This window comes from Manis javanica, chromosome 15 (assembly GCF_040802235.1).
Source record: "Manis javanica isolate MJ-LG chromosome 15, MJ_LKY, whole genome shotgun sequence".
NCBI classification, from domain to species: domain Eukaryota; kingdom Metazoa; phylum Chordata; class Mammalia; order Pholidota; family Manidae; genus Manis; species Manis javanica.
Window position 1 is genome coordinate 83,983,017 of NC_133170.1, and position 19,223 is coordinate 84,002,239.

The 19,223-nt window shown below is 52.3% G+C and overlaps 1 protein-coding gene across 3 annotated transcripts in view; it reads right to left on the minus strand.

Moving 5' to 3' along the window:
* Nucleotides 1-1,201: 1,201 nt before the first annotated feature.
* The window catches only part of LOC108386584 (zinc finger protein 280B), a 135,413-nt gene continuing 117,391 nt past the window's right edge, over nt 1,202-19,223 (minus strand). Inside the window, exons 2-3 of one of the 3 annotated variants that reach the window (XR_012125509.1) lie at nt 17,881-18,793; nt 16,570-17,493 (exon numbers count right to left, since the gene is read on the minus strand). The gene's annotated coding sequence lies outside the window, so the exon portion shown is untranslated. Of the gene's footprint in view, nt 6,034-16,569; nt 17,590-17,880; nt 18,794-19,223 lie in introns of those variants that run through there. The other 2 variants (XR_012125508.1, XR_012125510.1) reach the window with 2 other exon arrangements.

A 19,223-nucleotide genomic window follows, 5' to 3' on the forward strand; every position in this document is an offset into this window, starting at 1 on the left:
TGCCCGGCTTCCCTTAAGAGCGCAGGGAAGGACGTCCCTCTAAGACAATGTCCTCAAAAACCCAATAATGACAGTGTCAAAGGCCACTTGTCTGCCTTGGGGCACTTTTTATATTCACTGTGTCATTAATTTCTTGGACGATTTTCCTTTGAAATTGTAAACCCCTCTAAAACACAGACAGCCTATCAGGATCGGTGAGGGTGAGGCTGACCTAGTTCTTGGCTCACAACGTCTCCGTCAGCACATGTGGAATCACAGTTGAGAGGTGAAGGGCCTGAAACGCAGGACTTGGAAGGAGACTGAAGCTTTACGTATGATCCTCAGGCACATCACGGGGCAGTGTCTGGAGGTCCCATAACGTGTGTTCACTGATGGAGAATCCCCCGAACACTGCAAGTCTGGGTGGGGGCGGAGGGCCTTGGACCCCATGACCACACATGTAAACTGAGTAATTGTGTTCTGTGTTCTTGGTTCGGGGACAGGTTCCAGCAGAAGCCGGCCAGCCCTCCCCGCTATCTCCTGAGGTTCTACTCAGATTCAAATAAACACCAGGGCTCCGGGGTGCCCAGCTGCTTCTCGGGGTCCAAAGACGCCTCGGCCGCTGCAGGGCTCCTGCTCCTCTCTGGCTGCAGCCTGAGGGCGAGGCTGACTGTCACTGCGCCACCTGGCACAGTGGCGTCGCTTGCAGTGATGCACACAGATGGGGAAGTGGGGCGTACACCCCAGGCACCAATGGTGCTGCCTCATGACTCACCTTGTTGAAGTGGGAATACCTCCATCCTACTGTGTGAGACAAGCAAACACAGCTCCATTCAGAAATTGTCTCCCAGATTTTTGTGGGTTTCTTTTTCACCACTTGATGGACATTTGGGTCATTTCTCTTTTTTTAAAATTTTGTTTTGTTTTGTTTTATTATTTTGTTTTTTATTTTGGTATCATTAATATACACTTACATGAGCAACACTGTGGTTACTAGATTCCTCCCATTATCAAGTCCCCACCACATACCCCATTACAGTCACAGCCCATCGGCATAATAAGATGCTACAGAGTCACGACTTGTCTTTTCTGTATATACAGCCCTCCCCGTGTCCCCCCCACATTATGTGTGCTAATCATAATGCCCCTTATTCCCCCCTTATCCCCCCCTTCCCACCCATCCTCCCCAGTCCCTTTCCCTTTGGCAACTGTTAGTCCATTCTTGGGTTCTGTGATTCTGCTGCTGTTTTGTTCCTTCAGTTTTTGCTTTGTTCTTATGCTCCACAGATGAGTGAAATCATTTGTTGTCTTTCTCCACCTGGCTTATTTCACTGAGCATAATACCCTCCAGCTCCATCCATGTTGTTGGAAATGGTAGGATTTGTTTTCTTATGACTGAATAGTATTCCATTGTGTATATGTACCACCTCTTCTTTGTCCATTTATCTACTGATGGACACTTAGGTTGCTTCCATATCTTGGCTATTGTAAATAGTGCTGCAATAAACATAGGGGTGCATCTGTCTTTTTCAAACTGGGCTGCTGCATTCTTAGGGTAAATTCCTAGAAGTGGAATTCCTGGGTCAAATGGTATTTCTATTTTGAGTTTTTTGAGAAACTTCATACTGCTTTCCACAATGGTTGAACTAATTTACATTCCCACCAGCAGTGTAGGAGGGTTCCCCTTTCTTCACATCCTCACCAGCATTTATTGTTGTTTGTCTTTTGGATGGTGGCCATCCTAACTGGTGTGAGATGATATCTCATGTGGTTTTATGATTTGCATTTCTCTGATGATAAGCGATGTGGAGCATCTTTTCATGTGTCTGTTGGGCATCTGAATTTCTTCTTTGGAGAACTGTCTGTTCAGATCCTCTGCCCATTTTTTAATGGATTATTTGCTTTTTGTTTGTTGAGGTGCATGATCTCTTTGTATAACCCCTTATCAGATATATCATTTATGAATATATTCTCCCATGCTGTAGGGTGCCTTTTTGTTTTACTGTACAGAAGCTTTTTAGTTTGATGTAGTCCCATGTGTTCATTTTTGCTTTTGTATCTCTTGCCTGTGGAGATATATTCATGAAGAAGTTGTTCATGTTTATATTCAAGAGAGTTTTGCCTATGTTTTCTTCTTAGAGTTTCATGGTTTCATGACTTACATTCAGGTCTGTGATCAGTTTCGAGTTTACTTTCATGTGTGGGTTTAGACAATGATCCAGTTTCATTCTCTTGCATGTAGCTGTCCAGTTTTGCCAACACCAGCTGTTGAAGAGGCTGTCATTTCCCCATTGTACATGCATGGCTCCTTATCATATATTATTTGACCATACATGGTTGGGTTAATATCTGGACTGTCTATTCTGTTCCACCAGTCTATGGGTCTGTTCTTGTGACAAACTGGTTTTTTTTTTAACCACATAAATATAGCCTCAGAAAAATACTTCTCACCAACATGGTTCCACTATAGCCAGGATCTGAGAGGAATTTCTGCTGTGAACCTTTATGTGGACTTGAATTTCAGTTTCCCTGGAGAGCTGCCTGCAGTGAAGAACCCTGTCTTTCCCCAGGGCCTCCTTCATGTCTCAGAGACCTCAAGTCAGCCCCGAGGAAGATGCCCTACCCTCCTTCCAGGGCCTCAGGAGTGGCAGCACCAGAGAGAGAGCCTTGCCCACAGCGTTCTGCAAAATGTAACAGGGAGCACTGAGATTCAGGGCTGAGAATGGGCATAGGAGGCAGGAATAACAAGCCCCTGTAGCTCTGATGGTTGGAAGTGACAGATCTGGACCTCCATTAGCTTAGAACCAAGTAAAGTCTTGGAGTTATGAACGGAAGCTTCCTCCATCCCAATGCCCACTCTGGATGGATGTTTTCCATGTCTACTATAGCTTGTAGGATCCCAAGGCTTGCATTCCTCTCAATTCCCAATTATACACCCTAGCTGTTGTCAAGACTTGATAATGCATCTATTGGAAGAGATGTAAGGTGAAAATATAGCCCACATAGGAGAGAAAAACAGTTTACTTCTGCTGTAACTTTAATTGCACCTTAAAATTAGTCACCATGGAAAAGTGCTGAAACTTGGTTCAAGGAAGTGAGGGATGACTTGAAACAGCAGGTCATTGTTCACATGAAATTTGTTCTTCCCCTTGGCTTTGAATACATGGAAAGGGTAAAGGTGCTATTGCACACTAATTATAGTTCTAAAATGCCCCATATTTCTTCTGCATTTACAATACCTGCAGTGGAAATGATAGTAGTTGGACCTCTAGTCTTTGTTATTTCAAATTTAAAACTCAGAGGATACAAAAGCATTTTAAGAAAATATCATGTCACCATCATTGTTGGAATCACAGTGAACAATGCGTGTGTCTCATCAACAATTATTTTCTCAGGTTTTACCAGAATGGCATTCTCAGAGTGGATGTAACTCCCATTCACATTCTGTCGAAACAACCCTTCCTTTGAAGTTTGGGGAGTTGTGTTGTCTTTTCATGTTCAAGACTCAGCTCTTGATAGAACATGATATATTCTTATAAAAGCAAATGCAATATTCCTCTCCAAGTCACATTTTTACTCTCTTATATCCCCAAACAAGCATATAGTCTCATACATCATGTCTGCTTTCTTATTTTAACAGACATTATTCTTTAGATGATTTTTAGGTTCACAGCAACGTAGTGGAAAGTGCAGAGAGTTCCACACGCCCACTGCCCTGACACACGCACAGCTGTCCCAACAGCCTCCCTTCCCCAGATCTAAACCCTGCAGGAGAGTGGTGCTTTGTGAAGTCCATGAACCTACGCTGACACATCATTACCTTCCAAAGTTCATAATTCACAATAAGGTCCACTCTTGGTTTTGGAGGTTCTTTGGGCTTTGACAGATGTCTAGTGAAATGTACCCACCACTGTAGTCTCATACCAAATAGCCTCACTGTCCTAAAAATCTCTTGTGCTCTGTCTGCATTTTCATCCCTCTTCTTCTCTAACCTCTGACAATGACTGCTCTTTTTCTGTCTTCATGATTTTGCCTTTTCCAGAATGTCCTGGGGTCGGAATCATTTAGCACACAGCCTTCTCAGATTGGCCTCTCTCACTTGGTAATACGTGTTTGACATTCCATTGTCCAGCTGTAGTAGGTTTTAAAAACACCCGTTCACCTACTAAAGGGCATCATGACACCTTCCAAATTTTGGCAATCATGAACAAAGCAGCTGTGAACATCCTTGTGCAGGATTTTGTGTGGAAATAGCTTTCAAACACATCTGGATAAATACCAAGGAGTAGGGCCGCCAGACTGTACGGTGAGAGCATGTCCAGTTTTGTATGGGAGCAATGATAACAGAAGCATCACAAGAGCCACCTGGCTTTGCAGACAGGAAGGACCCCCGCCGTTCTGGCCAGCAGGCAGCCACCCACAGCAAACAGGGGGGATTTCTGCTGCTCCTGCCGGCCGTTAGAATTAGCTCCTCTGTGTCAGTATGAGGCCTCTGGTCCCAAATCTGTGTCTTGTGTGGACTGACCAGGTGTAGTAGCCAATCCCCAAGATGTTCTTAATGACCACTGCCTCCAGGTGTTCATGCCCTGGTGCATATTGATTAAAGATGGCTTGTGTAACTACGCGATACCAAGGAAAGGACCGCGTGGGACTTGCAATGCTAGACTGTAAGACTGCCATTGTGCTGTCTCTGGTCACTTGCTCTGGTGGAAGGCAGCTGCCCTGTTATGAAGACTCGCAAGCAACCCGACAGAGAGGTTCCTGTGTCAAGGAGCTGAGGTCTCCTGCCTCCAGCCTTGGTGTGCAGCCAGATTGGAAGTTGATCCAACAGCCCCAGTCAAGTCTTCATATGACCACCTCTCTGATCAAAATTTGACTGAAACCTCATGAGAAAACCTGAACCAGAAATGCCCTTCTAAGCTGTTGCTAATTCACTGACTCACCAAAATTGTGGAATCGTATGCTGTTGTTTTAAGCATCCAAGTTTTGGAGAAGTTTGATGTAAAGAGACAGATAATGAATACATCAAGAGACGGGGGTGCCAGCGTGGAGAGGGCGTGAGTGTGGTGGGCCAGGCCTTGATGTCTGCCGTTAATGAAACGTGATGGGACCGCACTGGACCCCCTCCCTGTGCAGTGCTTCAGTGGATGGCTTAATGGCCTGGGACTTTTCCTTACAATCCATGGCTTGGTTATAATGTCCTGTAGGAATCATGCACGTCCATTACGCCTTGTCAAGCTTCCTTGGGTAAAGCTTTGACTAGAAATTAATCAAAGGACATTGACCTCTTACAAACTTTGATTTTCAATATTGAATTCCTCAAAACAAGGAACCTCTTTGTTATCTTTATGTTCACCCCCACATACATCTTCATCGGAGGTAAAGATGCACATGGACAGTTATCTCATATATTGCTTTGAATAATAAGGAACACCTGTGTACCTTTCTGTCCCTTAACTAAAAGTTAAAAAAAATGTTTAACAACAGGGTCACCCAATGGAAAAAAATATATGGAAGGTCCTATGTCGTAAAGCTGGGGATTGAAGGGAACTTCCTAAACTGTATTTCAGATGAGAGTTCATCTTTCCAACTGCCTGAACAGGAGAGAATCAAGTCTTGAACTTTGATGGGAAATGTCCATAATAGGAGGAAAGTGTCACATCCTAGGGTTCTTCACTGAATGGGCAAAGACCCTTTCCAGGCTGGGGCAGCACGGGGAGGGGGGCGGCAGGGAGGGAGTTTCGCCTCGTGATGGTGGCATCCGTACCGCGATGAAGCACCTTTGCATCCTCACTGGACAAAGGTTGGCGTTGCCCCCTGGAGGTTCTCCTCTCTGTTCCCTCTGCCCCCTGCCTCAGCCACGGCGGCCTTCTGTGCTTTCATCTTTCATATCCCTCACGTCAGGCACACTCCTGGGCTTGTCTCATTCTTTTCATAAAGATTTCTGGAATGGTTGGGAGCATCCATCTAAGCACAACGAGAAGCAGCCATGTGCTGATCTCCTAGGGTCCTGTGCGTCCATTCACGATGTTGGGGTGTCAGTGGCAACAGTGTCTACAGCAGGAGAAGCAGAAAAAAAAGAAACATGGTGTGACAATACAAGCATCCAAGAAACATGAGAGGCTCAGCCACGCCCCAAGTCCCTACAGTATTTGATGTTTTTGCATATTTGAGCACTGCTACCTCTTCCGAGAACTCTGCACCTTTTTTGGAAATATTGTTTGCTTTGTTCGCTCACCAGCAGGCCAGCCGCTCTCCCTTTGGACCCAGGTTAGAACGTGCCCCCATGCTCTTTCCCTGTTGGATGCCATGCTCAGGTCATTGTTCCCGGAGCACCCTGCATTCACGGCAGCCTCAGTCAGGGGTCCGGCGGTCATATTTTCCGTGTCTCCTTCAACTAAAAGATTTACAAAGGTGTCATTTGAAAATGGTGTTTATTAATGTCACATACCATGGGACACTACAGAGGGTGATGGTGTCGATCACTACTAACAGGTAATTCTGGAATGACAGTGACCAAGTTGTCAGGCCAACACCATAAACATTATTTTGATCTAGAAACTGAAATTTGACCAGTAGGCAGCAGGAGGCATTGTGGGACTCTCCTGGGATCTGCACAGGAGGGGTCCTTGCAGTGCAACCCCCCAGACTCCCCAGGGCTGGGCTCCGGTGCCTACCTTTGCCAATGGGGACTCAGCAGCTGTGTCGTCTCTGGTCTGGGCTGGGTCTCCTGCTCGCAGTGCAGGTCTGTGTAAGGTCCCAGCTGCTGCTTCCTGCCTGGGCCCTCCCAGGGGACAAGCTGATCAAATCGGTCCCCTTAAGCTGAGACAAATAGCCAGCAGGATGGAGCAGCAGGGGAAACAAATCTGTGTGAGTAGCCTCTCCTTTCTCAGGCCAGCGGGGAAGGTAAAGTAGGCCTGGCCTTGCCCACTCCTGTTTTTGGGTCTCCACCGTGGCATGGACCCCACTCCACCTGCTCAGGTGCAGACGTCCTCAGAGTCTGGGGCAGCTCCTAGTGCACGTCCCCGTCACTGCCACAGACCAGCTTCACCCCGTCCCTGCCCGTCAGCCATGAGCGTGTGTGTTTGCACGCTCCCTCGCCCAGCCTGTGCCGACCCAGCTCCTCCGTCTCCACGTGCCCGGGATCATCAGCCAGACCCGCCTGCATCCTGAGCAGCGGCTACAGTATTGGTGGCTAAGGTTATACACTGGTTCCAGCAGAAGCCAGGAGCCCTCCCCGCTCCTCGCCTACAACACAGACGCAGATAAGCACCAGGGCTCCGGGGTCTCCAGCTGCTTCCCGGGGTCCAAAGGCACCTGGGCCCATGCAGGGCTCCTGCTCATCTCTGGGCTGCATGCAGCCTGGCGACGGGGCTCACTGTCACTGTAATCTATGACAGACTGGCTCCAATGATCGCACTGTGCCTCAGAGTCGTGAGGAAATGAGACACAAACATCGCCTGCCCTCAGGCGTCTCCCGCGGCGGTTCCGACTGCGTCTAGCTCGGACCACTTGGTCTGACAGTATCACACACTTCTGTGCAGTCAAATTTTAGATTAATCCGTTACTAGTATATTCCCACCCCGTTCATGTGTCGGCTGGCAGTAGTCTTGCTCAGAGATCAGCAGCTTTTATCTCTGGAGCTACTTAATCAGTGGAGAGTTCAGATCAGGCTGAAGAGGTTGATGCGGTCGTGCCCTCCTGAGGGGGTCGAGGGACTCAGAGGTGCCTCTGGTCTGAGAGTTTCCACTTGGGGCTGGGAATGGAGTACCCACGGGCAAAATGAATTGTATTCCTTAGTCTAGCAATCAGTCATCAAAATTGAAAGGTGATAATAATCCCATTCTCAATAGCATGGAAAATAAGAAATGCGAAGGACAAATCTGAAAGAATTAGAAATTTTTATGCACTGAAAACTCTAAACCACTCCTGAAAGACCTTAAACATTTCAATAAGTGTACAGATATAGCTAGTTTATGAGTTGAAACAGTCAAGGTGGTTAAGATATCAGTTCTCCCAGAACTGAACGATGCAATCATCGCAATTATTGGTAAAATGCACTTGCAAAAATGGTGGGGAATTTCAAACAAAAAAGTTGGAAACACGAAGGAAATAAGTACATGGCATTTTAGCTCTGGGAGAATCTGCTCTGTGCCCGCCTGGCCTGCCTGCCTCTGAGGAAGGTCAGGTGGGGAAGGTGACCTGCAGCCGGAGGAAGGAAGTCAGTGCTAGGAAGGGAGGCACCTTAGCAGGGGAGGCGACGTGGTGCGGGCAGGGAGAGCTGCCTGAAGGGTGGCGGCCGAACAAAGGGACGGCAGGCTGGGACTGCTGCTGACGGGCTCACAGCCTGTGCGGCCACCTGCAGCGTGCTCCTGGGTGCTGGCTTCTGTCCGTCACCCCTCAGTGGAGGGCCCTGTGACCGGTGACCCGCTGCAGGACAGCCAGGATCAGGAACTGTGACTCTGGCTGCATTGCCAAGGGTGAGAAATGGAAGCTGGGTCCATAATTTTTGGGAGAGGGAAGCTGGTCAGGAAATAGACGAGCTCCAAGAGCTGCTGCGGCCTGTCTCGGAAAGCCTGTGGGCGTGGCCCTGCCACATGGGATGTCATCGGCCTGGCCCTGTGGGCGTGAATATGGTGGGACCATTTCCAGGAGGGTCTTGGTTCCCTGCCACACGCTTCCTTGAGACCCAGACTTCTTAGGCCCTGGGCAGGATGAGGACACAGATCTCCCTCCTCCACCACTTCCCATAGATCATCCCACAGAACAGGGCCCAGGAAGTGTCTAGAAACACCAGGCATGTGATGGAGACAGGCAGAGAAAGAGACTGAGATAGCCCTGCCTTGGCTTTGGGGCCTAAGAAACAGGGTCCTGCATTGTCTGCACCACATCCTGGATTCCCCTCTTTCTCACTGTCCCCAAACATGACACAGAGAAAGGGCCCTGACCCTCAGGCTCATTTAGGTGCCCTGGGCACACAGGCCTCTGCATCTCTCCAGCTGATCCAGCCTCCTTCAGGGACTGGGACCCCAGGACAGAAAGCTGCTATCTACTGCCCAGGAAGAAACCACACTAGTGGCTAGAATTGTGTCAGATGACTCCAGGCATATCTCATCAAAACTCTGGGCCCGTGTAAACAGCCGCATCCTCCAGGCATGTGGGTCCTGTTTGCAGTCTCCATGCCACCCTGGAGCAGAAGCTCTAGATCACCACTTAAGGGCAGGTGGATGTCGGTCACCAGCACAATGCCAGGTCCCCACAGGTGCCCCAGGGCCGGGGAGCCAGACCCACCCTCCTTGGGCTCCCCGAGCTGATTCCATCTGACTGGTGCTTACAATTTAGACTAAATATGTTTCCTTGTCTTGACAGAGTTTCCTCATTTGACCCAGTGAGGAAATGAAAAATGGGTTTGTATCTGGGCTTCATCCAGTCTGCCCCCGTTTGTGGCACAGGGACACCAGGGCTCTCTTCACAGTTTTTACCCAGATTTGGGGCTCTCGCAGTCTTGCCTCTCCTCTTGGCATCTCGCGGCTTCCTTGCCAGCCTCCCAGGCAGTCCCAGCATCGTGCTCTGAATCCCCATCTGAGTCAGGCTGTGGACCAGGTGGACAGGGAGCCCGTGCCCCCCCACACCATGTCCTTAGGGCTGTGCACCCAGGCTGTGCTGCCCAGTCCACCCACGGTGCCGGGCTCAGGGCTCAGGGCTCAGGGAGCAGGTCATTTGAAGCAGAAAAAGCAGCGACACAGAGACAAGCAGCGTGGCCCAGCCACCACGGCACTGGACAGAGCCCTGGAGCACAGGCCCAGAGGCTGGTGCTCAGAGCATCTGAGACGGGGCCTCTGGCTTCAGGTCTGCCAGGAATGCTTCCTGAGGGTCTCTCACATCCTGTCCTCAGGCGAGGCTGACCACGGGGACCAGCATGGGGCAATCACGACAGCGTTTATTAATGGGGATATCACTGATGTGGGTAACTTGATCAAAAAGCCTGTCAGAACACAAAGTTCTTATTCACGGGAAACAATATTTGAAACAATATTTCTGTTGCTGGAGATACACTGTTAAATTCCAAACAAGGGAGGAATCACACAAGAGGAAGGAAGTGCCTCCAAGGGGCCAGTCCCGCTCTGGCCCTGACCCTGACCTCAGCGGGGTTTGTAGGAGACACAGCACCTCAGTCCTGACCAGTGAGCTGGGGACAGACTGAGTGGAGCAGCAAGTCTGCCTGAGCTGATGGGGAGGTCTTGTAAGGGACACCCGGCCTGGGCCTGATGCAGGGACAGTGGCCAGAGCAGTGGGGAGGAACTGTCTCTGCTGGGCTCTGGGCACCATGTCCACGTGGTGTGTCTGGGCCTGGACACCAGGGGGCACTCGGGCCCATCCTGAGAGGTCTGGGAGGGCAGAGCTGGGCCCTGCCACCTGGCACTCCTCTGCCTTCTGCTCAGGTCTCCCAGCTGTGACCTGCCCTCCCTGGGGCCCCACACAGCCCCGCCCTGCCTCCCCCTGAGCTCCTCAGGCACAGGGGCCTGACCCCGGGGCCCAGGGAGGGTGAGGGGCCTGGAGGCCTCATTTGCATGAGCGACCCCGCCCCCTCCCAGAGCATGAAGAGGGGAAGGGGGAGGCTGGGGGCAGCTCTGCTCCAGAGTCGGGGCCACAGAAGGCAGGACTCGGGGAGACTCCACCATGGCCTGGGCCCCTCTGCTCCTCACCCTCCTGGCTCAGTGCACAGGTGACAGGACAAGGGAACAGGGACGGGTCTGGGGGGACACGGGGGCCCTGCCGCCTCCTCTTGTCCCCAGACCCCAGCATCACCGTCTCTGTGTCTCTCCCGCTTGCAGGGTCCTGGGCCCAGTCTGTGCTGACTCAGCCGCCCTCGGTGTCGGGGTCCCCGGGCCAGAGGGTCTCCATCCCCTGCTCCAACATCCCTGGTAGTTTGGTGCAGTGGTACCAGCAGTTCACAGGATTGGCCCCCAGACTCCTCATCTATGATAATAATAACAGAGCCTCGGGGGTCCCGGACCGATTCTCTGGCTCCAAGTCTGGCAGCTCCGGCTCCCTGACCATCACTGGGCTGCAGGCTGAGGACGAGGCCGACTATTACTGCTCATCATGGGACGACAGCTTTGAAAGTGTCACAGTGCTTCAGGCCTGTGGGGAAGTGGGACCAAAACCTTGTGCGCAGCCCCGTCCTCTGCCATGTCAGCTGCTTCCTTCTTTTTTTGGTGTAACCTGGGTTGTGAGACTCACCGCACAGAACGTCGTCGAGACCGTCTGTCCACATCCTTATTTTGCCCCCACTATGTGCCCTTGGTAATGACACACTGTGTGATTTTCTCCAATTGAGCAGAACTTACTGGGTCCAGGGGAGGCTGTCCTGGGGACAGAGGCCGTGACGGGTCAGGGCAGGAGCAGGGCCACAGGCTCCACTGTGTCAGCACCAGGACTCATCAGGGTTGTGCAGTGTGTGTCCAGGCCTGTGACAGCTGGGTCGGGGCACAAGAGCTCCAGCCCGGGAGGAGCCCAGCACCCCTTCCTCACCCACCGGGAGGGGCACCCAGCAGCTCCTGCTCAGGCTCGGTCTGTGGCTCCTGCCACCAGGGGCCCAGGTCCTTCCCAGAGACTGAATAAGAATGTGTCATTACTTCTGATGAGAGTAGGTAAGACACGGCCACAGTGCCACATGAGGACTCGTGAAGGGTCATCTCCCTCTGCAGCCTGTCCTGGCCTGTTGTCCCCAGAGTGGATGGTCACGCTGACACATGGGCACCCTCATGAGGGTTTGCAGGGACAGTAGCTGCTGTTGTTTATGTGCTCAGGTGTGCGACCCTATTTATTCCCCACGACCCCTCTGCCATCGCTCTCACTGGGGAGGGGAACCCACTATGGGGAGGGTGTGTGTGTGACCTGGGGACGGGTCACCAGGTGCGGCCAATGGAAGCACTGCAGGTCAGGTCAGTTTCAGTTGAGAGAAATACCCAAGAACCTTCTAGGTAACTGCCTCTGGGGAATAGAGTCTATCCAAGATTCCAGTCTAACTGGGCATCTGTCCTGCGTCAGCTCCTCCACCCAGAGGTCACAGCCTGGGGGGGCAGAGCGGGCCTGGGCTCCGCTGCAAGTCTGCCCTCCTCACCTGGGTGATGGAGCCCCTCTCCCCACCTTCCCCACGAACTGAACCTGGCAGACGCAGAGGGCGCCTCAGGGCCCAGGGGCGCTCACCAGGGCATCAGACGAGGTGGCCCTCCACCACCCCCTGTGTGGCTCTGCTTGGGCCCGGCTCTGCTGCTCCTTCCCTGGCCCCGGACCCCTTCCGGAAGCTGGGCCCTCCCTTTCCCTGGCATTGTCTCTGAGGGGCTCCCTTCTCCAGGCCCGTGAGAACGAGGCCCTCAGACCAGCCAGCTGCTACTCTCTCCACTGACCCCCTCTGACCTCACATTTTTCCCTCTGTCTTTCATTGGGAGGAAATTGGATAAATATCACTTCCTTTGAACCTAGAACTTACACATTCCAGGCCCATTCAATCCATTGGTCTCTCAACAAATGAACTTTATCAAGGCTACAGCAAACTGGAGACCAGGCCATGAGGGATGTTGGGCCAGAAATGGAGTAAGAACCCCTAAAATGGGATGACAGGCCCTTTATACTGACATCCTGTTACATCATAATGAGAACATTTTTTAAAAGGAGAGTAAAAATAATTTATCAGAGAGAAAGAAAATAAGTATTTCCAGGATAATGTGGTAGGGCAAATGAGAAACTGCAGAAGTAATGAGGTCATGTTCTCCGTGGGGATATTATTGTCTCACAGCAAACACAGGCACAGAAACGAGGCCACGTGCAACGTGAGCTGGGGGACCCAACAGGAGACCCTCACAGCACCCAACAGCCACAGCAACAACCAAATGAATCAGACTTGGGGGGAAACCAGGGAGAGTCATCAGCAGGTGCGAGCCTGTGGGGTGCAGCCTTGAGCTTGGACCTTCCTTGGTTCAAGGCGGTTATGCTGGTAATAACCCAGGGACAAGGGAGAAGGAAATTCTAGTGACAGGTAATCCTTCAATATCTGGTAATAGAAGGTTGTCATTCGGTTGTCTGGACATCATTAGTGACCTGGAAAATATTATTGTCTATGTCCCAAACACAAGAGGGGACCTGCCCGTTCTACTGCCTGTGGCACCAGCAGAAAGCCCCCCCTGCAGAAATCAGAAGGTCCCCCAGGAGGGCCGGGGTGGAACCTGGGCTGGACGACTGGGGATGCTGCGGGACTGACTCACAGAGCTAAGGGGTCTGGGCCAGCCCAGCTGGATGGAGAATGTTCAAGTGACTTTTGCATTGCTGGGCAGGCAGTGTCCCCACTGAGGTGTGACTCCCTGCACCTGGGCCCCTAGAAGTCCATGTGCCCCAGCTCTGTGTCCTATTTCACCCTCCACCGAGTCAGGGCGTCACGGCCCAGGCTGAGGTTCAGGGAAAGTAGAGGCAGTCACACAACAATGAATTTGTTGGAAGAAACATCACCTGCAGGGCTACCTGGGCCTCAGTCAGGAGACCCCTGGGGAGGGCCTGTCTCAGTGCCTGCGACTTGGCCTCAGTCAGCAGAGCTCTGGGGCTGCTCCGTGCTGGCCCAGGGTCCTCCTGTCCCTTCTGTAGACAGACAGGACTGTAGGGGAACTGAGCACAAGTGGCTGGGAATCTGCCTTTTCTTCTTGCCGTTGGGCACAGGTGGTTGTCACCACATTTGTTCTGCTAATTCTGACCCTCCTTCCCGGATCCTGGGTCAGATGGTGCTTGTTCTGTTGTCACAGTGTCTGGGATTTTGTTTAAAATAAGTAAAAATATATATTATAATACAGAACATATAGCCTACACTCATTCTCTCCTAGCAAATCAGTGGGCCCCAACCCACCGGAACAGTGTCAAGTTTGATCATTACAGGACAATCTCACTTATGAACATAGTTGATAGATTCACAAAAGGCTCAACATATGAGCCAGTAGAATCTGTATTATTTCAGGAAACCTCCCCCTGCCCACTATGGAGGGTCTGGGCTGAGGGTGGTATAGGGGTGCCAACTGGTGGAAGACGTGCCTAGAATTTGGGGGACGGGAGGCAGACAGTCACTGAGCAGGTGTCAAGACTGCAATCATGGTGGGGCCTCTGAGCCCCCAGGGCTATTTTCAGACACACCGAGAGACAGGAGAATGGGGTGAAGGACCCACTGCAGGGGACACGGGGCCCTCTGGAGCCCAGGTCACCTGTTCCCGCAGCTTCCCCCAGAGATGCAGCCCCGCCCAGAGCGGGCTCCTCCCCGGGTCAGGCAGCGCCACTCAGGACCCGCAGGGGGCGCTGTTCCGCCTCCTTCCTGCAGGCGAGGGGCTCCCGGGGGCCTGGGAGCTGCTCCTGCCTCAGCCTGACAGTCTGGCGGCCACACTGGCTCCTATTCCACCCAGACCTGCCCCCGACGCCAGGGGCAGCAATGACCTGTAGTGCCTGGGGAACCCCTGAGGCAAGGTCCTGGGGCCACGCGCTTGGCCCCTGGCTGCCGACTGTGAGGTCCCCGTGGGCCCACGAGGGATGTGTAGTAGGTGCATCGGCCCTGTACCTGCCTTCGTTCCCTTATTTCTTACTAGTCTGGTGTTTCTCACTTATTTCAATATTTTATACTGACTTATGGGAACCGGTATTGTTTATGTTTTCAGCTTCCTAATCCTTTTTTTAAATGTGTTAATACACCTTCTCACATCAAATTGGGTAGATAGGAGTTAACGCTTTTTCCCCACCCTGTGGGCGATGTGTTTGTACAATGACATGAATTTTAGCATGAATATCTACTCTGATGAGTTGGCCTCACATAAGAAGAGGACCAGGTCACCACGCACGTTGTATTAGATAGACAATTTACCAGCGATCCCAGTGTGAACGCAACTCATTTCAACCTCACATGAGGAAGAACACAGTGTGTGCCTTACCCTCACCTGCGACAGGCTAAATTTTATCTCCCTGCGCATCCTTCTTACATCAGAACTCCCACGCCCGCCCCTCCTGTTCCTGCGGCTGCGAAGTGCAGTATAAAGGGTAATGGGGGTGCAATGCCCGGGATGCTCACACCAGCTGTCACAGATGCACTGTCATTTTATTTCTGATTTGAGATACATGCGTTCCTATTCTGTTATATTTGATTTGCAGAGAAATCTTATAACTCTACCACCCTATCACTTTTCCAACTAAAAACTTCTAAGGACATTGAATTTCCTCCATATAATTGATGCTTCTAAAAGTAAAGGACGTGGCACCCCAAGCCTGGCAGCTCTGTGTGTCCCCACCCCCAGCCCTGGACCTCCCACTGCTGTTACTGGGACAGGGCCCAGGCGTGTGCCAGTGAGAGACCCGTGTCCCACCATCCCCCTGGCCTGCGTCCTGGGACTTCCCAGGGGACCCGCTGCTGGAGGAGGAGGGACTGCTCAGCCCCAGCAAAGACACGGAGGGATTTCATGCGGAAGGAAGGCACTGCGCCCCAGGGTGGTGAGATTCGGGATGGCCTCGATTACAGGCCCAGGGCGGGGGAGCACAGGGTCCGCCATTCAGCCCCTGGCTCTACAGGCACGACACTGGGACTGAGGTCACCAGGGGTATGGGGGCTGATTGGCCACAGGTGTCACCTGTCACTCAGCATCCCTGTCACTGTGCAGTCACTGGTCTGTGAGGCCCCAGCACCTGCCTCTTTCAGGCTCCCCCATGGGACATCAGCGTGACCTGGGCAGGGACAGAGAGGAAGCTGATTTGCATGAAGCCCCTTCTCCTCCTAATGGTCTGGGAGGCATGAAAAGGCCCCGAAGACACCTCCCTGCTGCCCAGGAGCCTGAGGAGGCCACGTCCTGTGAGGGTCCCCCCATGGCCTGGATGGTGCTGCTTCTCGGGGTCCTCACAGCTCAGGTCAGGGGCGGGGGCTCTGCAGCCTTGGGGGGGACATGAGAGCAGGGCCTCAGGGTGACCCTTGTCTCCATAACACCCCCATCTCTCTCCTGTTGGTTCAGGGGCAGATTCTTAGACTGTGGTGACCCAGGAGCCGGCACTGTCAGTGTCTCCAGGAGGGACGGTCAGACTCACCTGTGGCCTTGACTCTGGCTCAGTGTCGACAAGTAACTACCCCGGCTGGTTCCAGCAGACCCCAGGCCGGGCTCCCCGCATGCTTATCTACAACACCAACAGCTGCCCCTTGGGCGTCCCTGGCCGCTTTTCCAGATCCATCTCTGGGAGCAAAGCCACCCTCACCATCACAGGGGCCCAGCCCGAGGATGACGCCGAGTATTTCTGTGCTCTGTACATGGGTGGTAGTATTTCCACAGTGACTCACACCCATGGGGAGGTGCAACTCAAACTCCCTACATGGTGCACAGAGAGGCTCAGCCCTCGGGGTCAGGGGAGAGGGCGGGAGGGTGGAAATGGGAAGGGAGCTCCCGAGCCCTGTTCTCCTGCCCAGGGGTTCGTGGGCATGTCCTCCAGTCTCTGCCCAAGGGCGTCCACCTCTGCATGTCACCCCTCTGCCCATAATAATGGGCAAACAGACTCAGCTCCAAAATTCGCCAAACAACAGTGAGATTCAGAGGCCCCGCCGCTCCCTGTGAGGTCCCTCTTGTTCAGATTCCGCCGACAGACATGTCGCCACTTGTTAGTGTGATGATGGCGACCTAATCAGTACGTAATACCGCCTCGGATGCATCACACACTCAGGCCGGGGCACGCTTGCTGCGCTGCTCCATTTACCTGAGGCAGCACGAGATCACAAAGAAAAAGAAGCGTCTGCGAAAGGTCATTTTTAACGCTGTCGGAGAGACAGTTGATTCTCTGGTGATCGCCAGTTGTCACACTTTCCTGCTTTCCTAATTTGGGGCTTCTCTTACGTAACTATGATAGAGTTGTATCTTTTTAATATTGAAATTTAGTAACTACTCTGAACCGTAATATGTGGTAGATTTTTTGTTGTTGTTGTTTTGTTTTGTTTTCTTATTTTTATTTTGGTATCATTAATGTACAGTTACATGAGCAACATTATGTTTACTAGACTCCCCCCATTATCAAGTCCCCACCACGTATCCCAGTATAGTCACTGTCCATTATGTGGTAGATTTTTAATTGGCATTTTAATTTTGGAAGCATTTCTTCTCTGATAAATCAGACAATTAATTTATATCCGTAACTTGACTCGCAGCGGTGGCCTGGCCCACGGGTGTTTGCGGAGTGACTGCGACCTGCTGTCCACCCTGCCCCAGGGTTGTTTCCACCCAGAGTTGCAGTGTGTCCAGTAGGCAGCAGGCGGCGCTGTGGGGACCCGCGCAGTGTAATCCCAAAACTCTCCAGGCTGCGGGTTTGGTGCCTGGCTTTGCTGACAGGGACTCGGCAGCTGCGTGGTGTCTGGGCCGGGAAGAGTCTCCTGCTCGCAGGCCTGTGTAAGGTCCCAGCAGCTGCTTCCTCCTGGGCCCCCAGGAGCTAAGGTCTGAGTGTCACTAGGAGTGTCTAGTCTGTCTGAAGAGCAAAGCCCAGACTTCAGCTCACGCTCAGGGTGAGCAGAATCCCCAGCAGGAGAGCGTGTAGGGGAGCAGCCCCTGCTCTTTCAGGCACCTGATGGGGACAAAAGAGGCCAGGGCCACCAGCCACAACTTGGCACTCAGGGCTGTGTCCCCCCGCCTGGCCGCCCCTCCTCCTCCTGCCCCCTCTCACTGGTCGGGCAGGGTCAGCCCTGGGCACCCACGCAGCTCCGAGCCGCTCGCGGCTTTGTGGCCCAGAATCCCAGCTCTTCCTCGGCAGTCCTGCCATTAGTGCTGCCTGTGTGCATCTCCAGTTTCCCTTCCCCAGCCTGAACACGCTCCCCGCCCTCCCACCTGCATCCCTGGAACCCTCAGCTACTCTCACCTGCTCGCTGAGTGGTGGCATCGATGTGTGGCTGATGGAATAGCTGGTGGCAGCAGAATCAGGGAGGCGTCCTCAGTTTCATATCAGCCTTTTACCAACAGGGATCTGGGGTCCTCAGCCGTTTTCCAGGTCTACAGATGCCTCCATCCACGGGGCAGGGCTCCTGCATGTCCCTGGGCTGTGGCCTGAATAGGAGGCTGACTACTTCTGTCCTCCATGTCCCAGCAGCTCCACGATGCACTAGTGCCCCAGACTCATGAGGAAGGGACACAAACCTCCCCCCAGTCCCGGGCCGAGGCGTCACTCCCGCGCTGGCTGACACCAGGTCTATCTCACGGGTGATGGCCAGCGTCACTTCCTCAGCCCACACCTGACTGTTCTCAGAAGGTGAGACCTGACTGTGTCCAGCTGGGTCCTGCGTCTCAGCAGAAACCCCTACTCTGAGGGAAACTTTCCACTGGAGGCAGGACAGGGAAGGGAACACTGGTCACGCTCAGCTCAGGGTCCAGGAGCAACTCAAAGAAGCTTCTGGTCTGATAACTACATCTGGGCTTCGGGAGTCAATAGCAACATGCAGAATGGAGTTGTGTGTACATTCTAGCGATCAACCCCCAGACACTAAACATAAAAATCAAACCTTTACAACAGCATCAAAGACAAAAGAATTAATGATGAATCTGAGACAAAACTGGGTATCTTGTTCACTGGAACATAGCGTACCTGCAGAGACCCATGTGCTGAGGCAGACAGTGCTGTCTGAAGCAGATGGGTGGGGGCAGCAGGCCTGCAGTGGGGTGCTCTGCGCCTGGGTCTGTGACACCCGCAATGTGCTCCTGGTGATGTATTTCTGACCATCACCTCTGCTCAGTAAACAACCAGGTGACCTGCGACTTCTTGTAGCAGATTCAGGACCCTGAAGGAGACAACATGTGATTTCAGAGTCACTGCCTGTATGTCCAAAGCTTCTGCAAGGAATCCAGGTGCACATTCCAGGGGAGGGAATCCAAAGGCCTTCTCGCTAACCCATCTCTCCGTGGATGATGGGAGACAACTGTCTGAGAGGACAACCTTAGGATTCATTGTACTCCTTTCACTTTAATGAGTCATAAAATAATTAAGTTACCTAAACCACAGGAGACTAAAACACCAATCAATTCATGTGAGAGTAGCTGCAATTCATCAATTTAATGCACAAGTTCTATGGAACGCTAAGCATGTGTGAATACCCAAAATCACATGCCAAAGAGGGATATGGTATTTGTAGTATCCCCTCGGGGTGATGACAGCTGGCCTCATCCTTCATGGACATGTTTGTACCACCCGCAGACCAGGACTCCTTCTGA